Source organism: Triticum dicoccoides, chromosome 1B (assembly GCF_002162155.2).
Source record: "Triticum dicoccoides isolate Atlit2015 ecotype Zavitan chromosome 1B, WEW_v2.0, whole genome shotgun sequence".
Classification (NCBI taxonomy): Eukaryota; Viridiplantae; Streptophyta; class Magnoliopsida; order Poales; family Poaceae; genus Triticum; species Triticum dicoccoides.
The window spans coordinates 495,548,027-495,561,592 of NC_041381.1; positions in this window are offsets into that span (position 1 = coordinate 495,548,027).

Sequence of the window (13,566 nt, forward strand, 5' to 3'; positions counted from 1 at the left end):
CGGCCTCCTCTGGTCGCGTGCGTCGCGTGTGTAGCTCCACGGGGTCAGGGCGGAGCTCAGAGATGCATAGTGGGAGCGAGGGAGTGGCTGGCCGCGGAGTTTCTCAACGGAGTGGCCATGGCGGCTTCGGCCATGAGGGGAAAAGGAGCAGGGGAGTGAGAGGGAGAGAGCAGGGAGACAAGGGAGCAGACGAGGGGGTTCCAGGGGGGGGGTTCGTGGCATCCTTAGCCGATCCGGGGCGGGGCGGCAAGCAGGAGGTGGCCGGCGCGTGCGCGCGCGCGTCGGGCACACGCCCTCCTGCCTACTGGCAGGAGGTTGAAGACGGTGGCGACTGCGGTGGGCTGGACCGCACAGTAACGGGCCGCGCAGAAACTGGGCCGGCTACAGGTAAGTGGCCCAGGTACGGGTCTTTCTCTCTCTCTCCTTTTCTAATTATCTCAGTTTTCTATTATTCTGTAAATTTAGGGCTTTATTAAAAATACTCAGACACTTTCAAAAATCATGAAACTAATCATGGCTACTGTTTAGAATATATCCAACAGTAAACATTTTGGTTTATGATTATTTGAGCATTTGAAATATTTAATAGCATTTAAATGCCCAAATGAAAATACTATATGATTTAATTCAGTGACCAAATATGTCCTGCAAAAATATAAACCATTTTTGGTAGATGCTTCCACCTCAAACCAGAAATGTTGAACATTTTTAGAGGACATTTTGAGTTCAATGAAAAAGGTTTTATTTTGACCCTAGTTGAATTCATTTGGTGCTAGGGCTTAGTCAATCCCCATCTCAGGTTTAAATGAAATTTAAACATGATGTAACACTCTAATGCATGCACTAGGCATTGTCAGAACTAGGGATGTGACAAACACCCCAACACTCGTGGCATGGGGGCTGAAGCCAACGACTCGCCATCTCTCAAATTTGATAAACGACCGCACAAAAGGTAATATTTTAAATTAACAAGCGTTGCTTAGCGCATATGAACAAAGTTTTCAGCATACAGGATAACAAATGAGAGTCTACTAAAAAATTACATCTTTGGAGCATTCACCCGCTATAAGGCGGGCACCCTTTAGGATGCCCTCATAGTACATCTCGGGCTTGCGATACTCGTTGCCCGGCGGTGGCGCGTCCGTCACAAGCTTCTCGGCGTCCATCTTGCCCCAGTGCACTTTAGCACGGGCAAGGGCCCGACGGGCACCTTCAATGCAGACGGAACGCTTGATGACTTCAATCCATGGACAGGCGTCCACCAGCCGCCGCACCAGACCGAAGTAGCTCCCAGGCATGGCTTCTTTAGGCCACATCCGAACTATGAGGCCCTTCATGGCCTGTTCGGCCACCTTGTGGAGCTCGACCAGCTGCTTCAGCTGGTCGCTCAGGGGCACTGGATGTCCGGCCTTAGCATATTGAGACCAAAAGACCTTTTCCGTCGAGCTTCCCTCCTCGGCTCGGCAGAACGCGGCAGCATCGGACACACTACGGGGCAGATCTGTGAACGCTCCTGGAGAGCTCCGAATTCGGGTAAGTAACAGATAATTCACTTTTACATGCTTGCTTTGCATGAAGAATGCCTTACCCGCCGCTATCTTTTTTATCGCCTCAATTTCCTGGAGGGCCTTCTGGGCTTCGGACTTAGCGGCTTTGGCACTCTCAAGAGCCAAGGCGAGCTTGGACTCTCGAGTCTTCGAGTCACACTCCAAACTCTTGTGTTTTTCCATGAGAGCCTGGAGCTCTTGCCGCCCCTCCGCCACTCGCGCCTCCTGCTTCTCTCGCTCGGTGCGCTCCGCGACCACACTGTTTTCGGCCATGGACACCGCTTCCTTCAGGGTCGCCACCTCATTTGTGGCCCCTGCAATACTCACGTTATTCGTGTCATTTTTTGCAACCAAATCCTTTCTATAAGGTATTACTTTAATAAGGTATTACTTACCTTCCTTGTCCTCGAGCTGCTTCTTGGCAAGGCCGAGCTCGTTCTTGGACCGCTCGAGGCTCTCCTTCAATGCATTGACCTCTGCAGTCAGTGTGGCAGAGGTCAACAGCACAGCCTGCATTCCCATATTGACATATTTATGTTAGACTCCTGCGTATATCTTTTTAGATCCTCAGCTCGGCTTTTCTTTCCGAACACCAAACTAAGCATCAGGGGCTACTGTCTATGCAGTAATATTCTTACATATCTTAAAAACTTACCTCAAAGCCTGTTAGAAGGCTGGTACAGGCTTCAGTCAGCCCGCTCTTGGCGGACTGAACTTTCTGGATCACCGCACTCATGATAATGCAGTGCTCCTCGTTGATGGAGGCGTCGTTAAGCCCCTCCAGCAAGCTATCCGGTGCCTCCGGTTGGACGGAGGCCATCGGTGTCGCAGTGTTGCCCTTCTTATGAAGGGGCCGCCTGCCGGACTTCGGAACCACTATAGGTTCCGATACGGAGTCCGGCACAGGGCCCGACTTAGAGCCCTCTAGGGTTTTGCCCCCTTTGCGCCCGGAGTCCGGGAGGTCGCCTTGCGGCGCCTCCAGGACCACCTCCTCCTGGTTGGGCCCCTTTTGGGACTCCACCGCGGTGTCTTCTGCATCACGAGGGGAGGAGGCGGTCGGAAGTGAAGTGCTATTCACATCCGACGAATCCAGGGAGCCGCTCGACGAAGCGGGGAGCTCGTCCTTGGGCGGGCTACATGGTTGTATTTGGCGTTAGAAGACACTATGCGACAAATGAAAAATCATGAGTTATTCTGGAATCCGGACACTTATGATCTCGCCAGGGGCTTGGCCCTTGGTGGCCACTCCTCTTCGCCGTTGTCGGCGTTGGTGGAGTAGTCCGGAGGAAGGGTCCTTCCCTTCTTGGACCCTCTGGTCTCCCCAGTTGGGAGGCCTTCCTTTTCTTCTCTCCCCCCGCTGGGGGAGAAGCCTCTTTTTTCTCCTCCTCGTCTTCGCGGGAGGAGTCCGCCTCGGAGTCATCAAACGATGAGTCCGATAACACTTGACGCCGGGAAGTCTTTCAGGTTCCCGTGGCCTTCTTCTTGGCCTTCTTATCCGGCACCACGTGAGGTGCTGGAACCAGCAGCCCCGTCAATCGGGCGTCCGTTGGATCTTCTAGTAAGGGAGCCGGATAGTTAACCTGCCCGAACTTCTTCTGCTAGGCCTGTCAAAGGTAAGGGAGTTTAGACCCCGCATAGAGTCAAACTATGAAAAACAAGTGTCCTGTAAAGGGTAAAATAGCTTACCTCGCCGGCTTGACGCTGTGAGCTGAATCCGCGAACTTTGGTAGCGGATGCGGGAGCCTCGGCGCCCTTGAACATCACCTTCCAGGCATCTTCATATGTAGTGTCGAAGAGCCTGCTCAAGGTTTGGTGTTGTGCCGGATCAAACTCCCACAAGTTGAAGGCCCATTGTTGGCACGGGAGGATCCGGCGGATGAGCATGACCTGGACTACATTGACGAGCTTGATCTTCTTGTTCACAAGGTTTTGGACGCAGGTTTGGAGTCCGGTCAGCTCTTCCAAATCACCCCATGTCAGGCCCTTCTCTTTCCAGGAGGTGAGCCGTGTGGGGATGCCAGATCAGAATTCGGGGGCCGCTGCCCATTCAGGATCACGCGGCTCGGTGATGTAGAACCACTCCGATTGCCACCCTTTGATGGTTTCCACGAAGGAGCCCTCAAGCCATATGACATTGGGCATCTTGCCCACCATGGCGCCTCCGCACTCCGCCTGCTGGCCGCCCACTACCTTCGGCTTGACATTGAAGGTCTTCAGCCATAAGACGAAGGGGGCTTGATGCGGAGGAAGGCCTCGCACACAATGATAAACGCTGAGATGTTGAGGATGAAATTCGGGGCCAGATCGTGGAAACCCAGGCCGTAGTAGAACATGAGCCCCCGGACAAATGGGTGGAGTGGGAAGCCCAGTCCGCGGAGGAAATGGGGAAGGAACACCACCCTCTCATGGGGCCTGGGGGTGGGGACGAGCTGCCCCTCATCTAGAAGCCGGTGCGCGATGTCGTTGTGCAGGTATCCGACTTTCCTCAACTTTTTGATGTGCCCCTCCGTGACGGAGGAGGCCATCCACTTGCCTCCCGCTCCGGACATGGATGGGGAAGGTTGAGGCGAGATCTGCGGACTTTGGCGTTGGAGCTCGAGTGCACGGAAATGGATAAGCAAAGGAGGAAGAAGGCGTAGGTAAAAAGGTGGGTCCTTATCCCCTTATATGGACGGACGAAACTATGCGTCCTCCACCAGCGTGGTAAAACTCGCTTATCTCCCAAGTTCCGTAATCAATGGCACGGTTGGGGTACCAATGCCCGTATTGATGAGAATCCTGGAATAAGGGGGCATGATCTCCGCTTTGATAAGACGTGCCAAGGAAACCGCCTCGCTAAACACGCTGGGGTGGGATAGTAAAAACGATTCCAATAAAGGCTTGGCCGTGGTGTGATGACACGCCGCAGAATACGTCAGCAGATTGAATTTGTGTAAAGATTATTCTCTCTACGGTGGTATGTGGAACTTATTTTCCAGAGCCGGACACTATCCTTGTGTTTAATATCTTCTATGGAGTATTCGGAGGAGGAACCCGCCTTCCAATGCCGAAGACAATATGCGCGCCGGACTCGTCGTCATTGAAGCCTGGTTCAGGGGCTACTGAGGGAGTCCTGGATTAGGGGGTGTCCGGATAGCCGAACTATCACCGTTGGCCGGACTCCCGGACTATGAAGATACAAGATCGAAGACTTCGTCCCATGTCCGGATGGGACTTCCCTTGGCGTGGAAGGCAAGCTTGGCGATACGGATATGTAGATCTCCTACCATTGTAACCGACTCTGTGTAACCCTAACCCTCTCCGGTGTCTATATAAACTGGAGGGTTTTAGTCCATAGGACGAACAACAGTCAGACCATAGGCTGGCTTCTAGGGTTTAGCCTCTTTGATCTCGTGGTAGATCTACTCTTGTACTACCCATATCATCAATATTAATCAAGCAGGAGTAGGGTTTTACCTCCATCGAGAGGGCCCGAACCTGGGTAAAAACATAGTGTCCCTTGTCTCCTGTTACTATCCGCCTAGATGCACAGTTCAGGACCCCCTACCCGAGATCCGCCGGTTTTGACACCGACAGGGACCTCCTGAGCATCTCGACTCAGGGGCTCTTACTGGACCCCGGACCGCTCACCTCCTGGCCTTGACCACGGCATCGTGACCTGGCATACGAGCGATGGCTGAAGCCTGCCTTGGGACCGGGACCTGTTAGCGCAGAGGTCAAGTCCTCGCAAGGTTCGAAAGGAGGAACTAAGCTGAGACGGGACGAGCACCCCTCACCGCTTCATAATAAGGATCATATTAACACGTGGAACTACAAGCACCTAACAAACCCCCGCGAGGTGTCTTTCTCGGTTCCTTGCAGGGAACAAAAGGAGCAGATCCTAAGGAGTGCTAACTACGCACGCCACCGCAAAAGACGCCATCACCAATAGTGGGCCGTCAGCCACCGGCGCCAACCCCATACAGATCAGTGGCGACGGCGGCCCGACGAGCCCGCCCTGCTCCGGGAGCGACGCAAGATCGGGGGCTCGTAGCTGTCATCGCTCGTCTCCGGGGTCGCGAGGAGCTCAGCGGGGTCGCTGGATCCTCCGGCACCTCCGCTGCCTGAGGAGCTGCTGGGGAAGCGGTTGACGAGCCTAGTCCTCGCCGCAGCATGATCTCGGTCGCCTTTCTCAGGGCAGCACTCCAGTCGGTGCCCCTCCGTGTCGAAGACCTTGAAGAACATTAGGGAGGTGCCATCGTACTCGAGGTGGATTGCGAGGGCGCCACCTGTCCTGCCGACCCGGGCGATCTTGCCCCAGCCACGGGTCAGGTAGACCCTTCCTGGAGCGACGACCTCGACCTCCCCTTCGGTCGCAGGGGCACTGCAGCCAGCATGCTGCAGCCAAAGCTCGATAGGCCCCCTCGGCAGGATCTCGAAGGCGAAGGAAGGAGGGAGACAAATCCAAGACCAAGGAGGCGTGGCGGCGTGAAGCACGAGCTCGCGAGCAGAGCCCATGGCGTGAACCCCAGGAGGAACGACGCGCACCGCCGTGATCCGCCGGTGGCAATGGTGCCTCTGGCAATGCTGCTCGGCGCCAGCATCTTCAGGGCCCTCGATCTGGGCGTATAGAGGCAGTGGGAATCCCTGCAGCGTCCGTTCGAACCATGGCCTTGACACCTCCTGCCAAGCACCTCCTTCCCCGTGGCAAGAGACGAGCCGTTTCTTCGGAGGAAGTAGGACAGACCCTCCCAGGGGGCCTTCCCGTTCTCTTCGGCAGAAAACCGACGGATCGGTGCCATTGGCGAAGGGAGGAGCAAGGACGAAGAGGAAGACGAAGAGTAGCGGGGAGAGATGGACTGGAAGGGCTCGCGCCGTTCCATACATATAGCCGAGGGAGGCCAACCGTCGGCCTCCACGATTGCAGGTAATCATGACCCGTTTTGCATGCGGGACTTGTCAAATCATGCAGTCACCAAGGCGTCGTGGGGGAGCCAGGACGCCCACGTCCAATCAACTGCCACGCGGTGCCCAAGGCCGCAGGCTCTTGGGGCCCATGGCGCTTCGCACTTGCCTCTTCCTTCTCTGCTAATCCAAGTCCGAGCGCGCCTTGGGCCCGGGGGCTATTGTCGGTGTTCTAGGAACGGGGGTACCCAGACTTGCCTGCCTGCGGCCTGCGGCGTGGCTCAAGGAGTGGCCCAGTGCGGCCCATCTTCGTCAACACATGCTCAAGACCCTCGCGAGGGGCCAAGCCTCGCGGGGAAGGATGACAGGAGGCTTCCTCAGGCACGGCCTCGTCAGGCTGGCTCGCGAGGAGGCGGAGAGATCAAGGCGGGGTACCTCACGAGGTGCCCGTGACGCAAGCCATGACGACCAAGGCCAGGCGGGCGCCGGCCTGCACAGAGTCCTTGTTTCCTCTATGGTGCAAAGGGGGCAAACGCAGGCAAGGGTATCAAGCAAAGGCAACCATTTCGATGTAACAAGACCAAGACCAGCAGGACGGCAGAATGGAGGTCATCGTGGGCCCAAGCCAGCATCATCGGCAGGGTCTTTGGCAGGCGAGGACCAACTTTAGTCAGGATAAGTGTACTAGATGTTCCCCTTCAAAATGGGCAATTGTTGGCGCCCTTCCCTCTCAATATTTGGGAAGAGGCCCGGGGCCTTCGCCTATAAATAGGACTAGCCACCACAGTGGGAAGGTATCTGGAGATTGGATAGGCATCTCGAATCGACCCCTCCAAAGGGACAACACCACCATAAGAACAGACCCTCGCGAGGCTGTTCTTCCCTTGTATTGTTCATCATCAGCCCCAGAGGCAATCTACCACACCACACACTGGAGTAGGGTATTACACCACAATGGTAGCCTGAACCAGTATAAATCTCGTGTCCTTTGTGTTGTTCTTCGTGTAGTTTAGATCCTAGCAAGGCGGTGAGACACGAGTAGGCTAGGGGTGTGATCTCCACGTGCACCCCAGTGTTCGAACCTCAAGGGTCTGCCGGAACCCGAAATTCGACAACTGTCTCATCATAAGTGATTGACGAGGGATACAAAAGAGCATTAGTTTGATGTACGAACATGGTTAATAGACATATGTAGTATATATCAAAAAAACAGGAAGGCATGTCATTATGAAAGGTATAATGTGTAAAGTAAGCAGATGCAATTTAACCAAATTGGAAGCAATACAAGCTAGACACCATATGCAACATGCAACCACATTTGACAGCGCGAAGTTAAAGCAAGCACCTGGGATGGTTGTGTGTGGCAATTGAGATCATCAACTGCAGAGCTACGTTTACTGTCTCCAACTGCTGACACTGCACCCATTAGAGTGCTCAAACGCTTAGTGCTTATCTTCGAATTACACTGGAGCAGCTTCTGTCTTTTCTTTTCTGCATTCATCAACACTGCGTTAGAGTCTGAAATACCCATGCATAAAAAAACAATAGTGTGAGTATGGGTGAAGTGTGTGCACAATTAGTACAGTGTAAAGGTAGCAGATAGCAGGTCGGTGAGAATTAAATGACGGGAGACATATGATAGCTCTACAACATGCATGGCACACTAAATTACTACAGGATTCTACGAAAATAGCATTCGACTAAAAGCAAATGGGTCAGTCCATTTTTCTGTACTGTCTGATGTACAAAGAATGGGCATATCGCCTTCATCTACCTCCAGCCAGTCAGTGTTGACGATCTTCCTTGAAATGCCAGCGACCATCGGTCCAGTATTCCTCCCCTACCTGCGCCCTCCCCTCGACCTTGCCGCACCGCCATGCTTGGCACCGCCCCACGGCCATCCATTCAAGCCCCGCCGACCTCCAGATCGGGCGCAAGCAGCTCCTACACCTCACACCCCTATGATAGACACCGATGCACCGCTTCCCCGGGGAACAGGCGGACTAGGTGCTTCACGCGCCTAAGAGGGTGTTGCTTCTTTTAATTGCGATTCAACTAACCCTGAATTGAAATCCAGGCGGGCTACTGACCTCTAGCAAAGGTGAAATAGTAAAAGGGAGGAAACCTTGTGCATTTAGTATCACGAAGAAGATGCGGTAAGAAGCGCTCAACTAGTTTTTTTCATGGTATGAATATGGTTTGAGCGGAGACGTAAGATTTGCACGAATAAGGGAAGAGGAGTACCTCTTTCTGCTGGCAGTGCTGTGTCCTCCTTCTGTTTTTCCGACGATCTTCTTGTTGTTCACCGGAAACTAGAAGTTGTGTTGGGTTCTAGAGTAGGGTGCGTTGACTGCAAATTAAAAATTCCTACATGCAGAACAACCAAGAACATGCTATGGGAGATCGATCACGGATCATTACCACTAGACCCACAGTGCCGTGCAGCGGAAGAAGAGTTGGGGCAGCGCGTCCGCGTGGATCGTCTTCTTCTTGTCTGATCTCCCTCGAACAGCCGGTCGTCCGATCCCACGTACAAGTTCGCCGGAGCGGCGCAAGTGCACCGCCTCTAACGGTATCCGCGCGTGCAGGAGGAACACCGTGCGGCGGACTGCTAGGTCCGATCACACAGTCGGCAGTGAGTGGAGGTGGCTATTCGCAACACATGCAAACCCTAGTCACAGCGCCGAAGCGAACAACCGCATGAGTGTGCCGCACCTCCACTTTATATAGGCGTCCGTCGCAGGCTCAACACTTGGGCCTCGCACGGACCCTAAAGCCCAAAGTCTACTCCGTCATGTTCCTAGTCCAGTTCGGATCACATCTGACTAGTGTCCTACGAACCGACCTCATAGGTTCCTTCCCTTAAGCGCGCGACCCCTTAGGTTCAAGTCAGCTTGATCACAGTTCGGATCACCTCCGACCTGCATGGTTGGTAGCGGCCTCTAGCAAGGCGTGCCGACCACCAAACAGACTATGAAGCTGGTTAGGCGAACCTGTACAACGTGTTACACTTATGTTCCCTTTGCCTCATGATATATGTTGTCTGGCTCAAGGCGAGACTGTCATCCTTGTGCTAGCCCGACCTCTTTCTCGTTCCAGTGATACCGACCACTATACGAATTATCTCATAATCCTTGTCGCATGGCCATGCTTATCCTGGTCGGATTACACGAGGGGCCCAGAGTATATCTCTCCTGATCGGAGGGGCAAATCCCATCTTGCTCGACCATGTCTCGCAGCATGGGACTGGACAAACTCGAAACCTACCTTTGTAACTACCCAGTCATGGGGTAGCGTTTGGTTGGCCCACAGCAAGTCTGTCACCATCCCGAGTACATGCGTCAGCTCAGGTCTTAGGACATAGAATGTACGTTGTACTAGAGACTCACAGATGACATATCGCTATATGTCCCATAGTTGGGTCTGTCCGACTTGGACCTTATCTCGACTCGGATCCGACTACGTCAAATCCGACCAGACCTTTCCAAGTCCATATTATCCGGTTAGCATCGAATGCTCCATGGCTAGTGAGACCAAGCCATCGACCGTGTCATATGCTAGTCTAGTCGGCTGCGCATCCACACAGCCCTTTCGACTAGGGACCTTTTAGGACAGTCATCATACAATGCATAGTCCCACAAACAAGTCACGTACTTGTTGATATACATCATTGATAATGTCCAAGGACTATCTTTATTCATAAACACATAGGAAATACCATCATACATGATTGCCTCTAGGGCATATCTCCAACAAGTTGTGGAGGACGGTGCAGCCTTGGACGAACCCATGGCCAAGTTGTTGAGTGTGGTGCGGTGGCCGTCTGTCGGCGGCAGGGAAGCATATCTGAGGCAGCGAACGACAACGTAGCGGGAACAACTCCAGTGCGGTGGACAGTTGCGACAGTGGAGCTGCAGCAGTGAGGCGCAGGACAACGTGGTCGGAGTGGTTCTGGTACGGCGCACGTCGGCGTCGGCATTGTGGAGGCAGCTCTGCCTTGGCTTCAGCTGCTAAGTCCTTGAGGGCATTGCGGTTGCGGTTGCGTTGGACGACGACGTTGGGGTACCGGCTCCGGCGTGATGGAGGAGGGTGGCGGTGGATTGGCCGCTATGGGGTGGAGGACGGAGGAGGCTGGGGTTTCGCGGCTGGTGGAGAGGGTGTTTTTGCGCCCACGGAGTATGAATGGGGAAATGGAGGGAGGCGGGGAACTAAGGGGGAACAATGTTTCGGTTTGAGACGCGCTTGTTTGAAATTTGGGGAAACTTACAAACTTTGCCCCCATCTAAAATTTTGGACATATTGCGGGTTGGGGGTAGGACAGTCATGTCAGGTGTCCCAAATGTGGGCGTGATAGATTTCGAACGAGCGCATGGGTGTTTAGACGCCCACGACGTATGAATGCTTCTCGGAGGCGGTTGAGACTGGCGTCTTGGTGAAGTTACAAACCTACCCCGGTTTAGACCATTGTACATCGGGCCGATAGGCTACACGGGCCAGAGTCAGGACAATAATTTCCTACCACCAAACATTTGTCTCGTGCGGTTTCGAGTGACCATAGGCCTATTTGGTGCTTCGTTCAATATTTGGGAGCAGAAACATTAACGTTTTCGGTTCTCTTGAATTGAACTTTTAGGATTTGTCAAACTTCACAAATCTTTACTCTTGAAAACCCTAAAGCTACGATTATTTTGGAATGGAGGGGGTACATTTGAATATACATTGTACACGAGTATATATTAAAAAATATGCAACTTACCTCAGTTCATGCATGGTTCCAGATATAATCTCCTTGGTTGCAAAAAATAAAAAGCTAGATATGCGTATGAATATATATAGCATGTTCAAACTCACAACAAAGATTGATGCCCCCTTTTACATCTGATTTACAAATGCCATTATCTCGGGTTCAAATAGATGAATGCACTTCCTATGAATTCGAATCTTCAAAACCCCCTTTATGTTGAATTCGACATGTATTCTATTTCGTAGCTAGCAATTTGGAATGTATCGATGCAAGTGATAAATGTATAAAGTGCTTCACACTAACAACATGGAGTGCACTAATTAATGTTTATATATGAATTGCAAACGCATCCATTGCTTGTATTTCAAACCGCTCTCACTCTATGGATCGATGATATGAAATAAACACATGCACATGCTACAATTCAATAGAGTATGGGCGTCTGATAGACCGATTTTCGTCCATATGCAATTTGCAAAATTCATGATCTCATCCAAAAATAATAATGCCATTTATATTTTAATTTAATGCGCTGAACTGCCTTTTACACGTAGATGCACTATGCCTCGCCCCGTTTTCACAAATGCGTTATATATCTCTCTAAATAACGCATAAGTGCACACACTTTATATGCATCGGCATTTCTCTTTCACACATTCTCACAATCTCTCTCAGGGTGTCGAGGTGTCTCACGCACATGCTCTCTCTGTTTCTCTCTCTCTCTCTTTCTGACTACTATGTACCACTCTTTTCACTAATCTCAGTTGGAAAACACTATTTCTCTCGCATGCATATATACACACGCATGATCTCTACTAGCCCTCTATACGCACATATATGTGCCTACGTGTCTCCCGCACGCACATTATCTTTAGGCCTCTCTCGCACACCCCCCCCCCCGACACACCTCTCTCTTAGTAGTTGGCAGATATGATTTCATCATATCATTCGGTAGGATATCCCTGGCTGTTAGGCTGGATGGTAATACAAGGCAAAGTTTTACCCTAGTTCGGATCGGACCCTTGCAGTTGAAGAAAGAGCCTACTCCTGGTACTGTATATTAGTGATAGGGGTGTGTACAAAGTACATGTGAATACCAGGCATTGTGCGTGTTTGTATACTATCGACGAACTAGCCCCCAAGCTTGTATAACATACTAAGGTCCTAGGGTTACAAATCATATATAGTCGTCTTATCACCAGTGGGGATAGAGTCCTCCGCGACTCTGGTAGCTTCGTGTTGTACGCTGAGTCCTCCACATGGGTCTTCGTATAACACGTCTTGGTCCAACCTATATGTGGCGCAGGATGGAACCAACCCATGAGTCTTCATGTTGACCCACCACAATTAGAAATGATGTGCCCACCACACCACACACGCAATCAGCCACTAAGAAAATAAGCATATACAATAGTACAACGATATCTAGCTCACGATACGTCTCCATATTTTGTTGATGACACTGACGGACTTTGCATTTGATGCATGCTCTGTATTTTGTTGACGACACTTACGGTCATTGTATTTGAAGAGAAAGCACGATATGGTCACTGGACCTCAGAATAAGCTCATCATGGTCACCACATACATTTTGTCGTGCTAACCAACATGTGGTTGGATGGTTAGGAGGACAGTCGTTTCTTGAGCCCACCAAGGTTAAAGTCCCGGTGCTCGCATGTATCTTGTGTTAATTTCAGTATTTTCCGGTGATGCACGTTCAGTGGGAGGAGACGTTCCACTCGACTACGAGGCACCTATGGTGACTTCCTAAAATATCAAGATCATGTATGCTGGCCCACTCTCTCGAAGGTGCTCATAGGGGTAGGGTTCGCGTGTGTGCGCTTACAGCGGTGAGTGCTTGCGCGTATATATGAGCCCTTGCGTCTATACCATGTTAAACAAATACATGTCATGATTATACGGTCACTGGTTCACCCGTACAACTCCGTATTTTGTTGATGACACAATCAATTGACCAGTCAAACGTTCCACGCGGCGCAACTAGTGTTGCACCATCGGGGCGCATAACTGTGGGGCCCACCTGTCAGCCCGTATATGAAAGAAAGAAATGGTAGTTTGAGTCTGTACTATGTTAATAAAATAGGAGTACATCTTAGGGTGATCATGCATACGGTCACTGGCTCACCATACAGCTCCGTAATTTGTTGATAACACGATCAATTGACCAGTCAAACGGTCCACATTTAGCAGCGCACATTACCATAGGGCCCACCCGTCAGCGTGTATATGAAGGACAAAAATGGTAATAAATTAGTGGTCAGTGGGTATTCGAAGTCGTGAGACCTTTGGTTGGCAGTCACCGGCAGTTAGAGGGGGCGTTCATTGGGCGGTGCGGTGGGGATCGCCGGAGAAAAAGCTTGGCGTGGGGGG